This window comes from Mus caroli, chromosome 9 (assembly GCF_900094665.2).
Source record: "Mus caroli chromosome 9, CAROLI_EIJ_v1.1, whole genome shotgun sequence".
NCBI classification, from domain to species: Eukaryota; Metazoa; Chordata; class Mammalia; order Rodentia; family Muridae; genus Mus; species Mus caroli.
Window position 1 is genome coordinate 41,407,635 of NC_034578.1, and position 968 is coordinate 41,408,602.

Below are 968 nucleotides of genomic sequence, written 5' to 3' on the forward strand. Positions count from 1 at the left end.
ATAGCCCTGGCTGTCCTGGAACTCACTTTGTAGACCAGGCTGGCCTCAAACTCAGAAATCTGCCTGCCTCTGCCTCCCAAGTGCTGGGATTAAAGGCGTACGCCACCACACCCAGTGTTATCTGCAATATTTTTTAATAACTTTTTTTATTTATATATGTGAGTACACTGTTGCTGTCTTCAGACACACCAGAAGAGGGCATCAGATCCTACTACAGATGGTTGTGAGCGACCGTGTGGTTGCTGGGAATTGAACTCAGGACCTCTGGAAGAGCAGTCAGTGCTCTTAACCACTAAACCATCTCTCCAGCCCCTCTATCTTAACACAGATAATCGAATGCTGAGGCAAGAGGATTTCTGTGAGTTTAGGGCCATCCTGGATGACCTGAATGTTTGGGACAAGACACTGCCTCATAAGCCCAAACTCCAAGCAGAAGCAGAGGGAGGTTTAGGTTCCAGGGATCCCCTCAGAGCATCATCCGTACGTCACACAGGTGGCCTCCTCTGCCACGTGGTTCTGCCATAAACTGCTACCATAGGCCCCAAGCAATGGTGTTAACCGGTGATGGACTGATACCTCCAAAACTGTGAGCCAAAATAAGCTCTTGTAAGCTGATGGTTGCAGAGAGTTGCTATGGTAACTGAAATCTTCAAACCCGTAGAACCAGAGTAGCTTCTCCAAGATGGAGAAGGCAATGCCTATGCTGTGGTCCTTGACTTAAAAGAGGTGAAGGCAGAGGTTTCAACTTTATGCTACAGTCAGCTGGGGTAGGGGTGCTTCCAGGCAAGACAGCCAAGATTACATTTCAATTTGCAGTTTGTTTGTGATTCTCAATTTCTACCCTGTGGACAGCTTTCTCAAGTCTGAATTATTCTACCCCAGGCTTCTCACTGAAGTGACCAGTGGTGGTTTTTTGCCAGATTTGTGTCTGGCTTAGGTGTGGGTGGCTGCTTAAGCCCCAGCTCAGG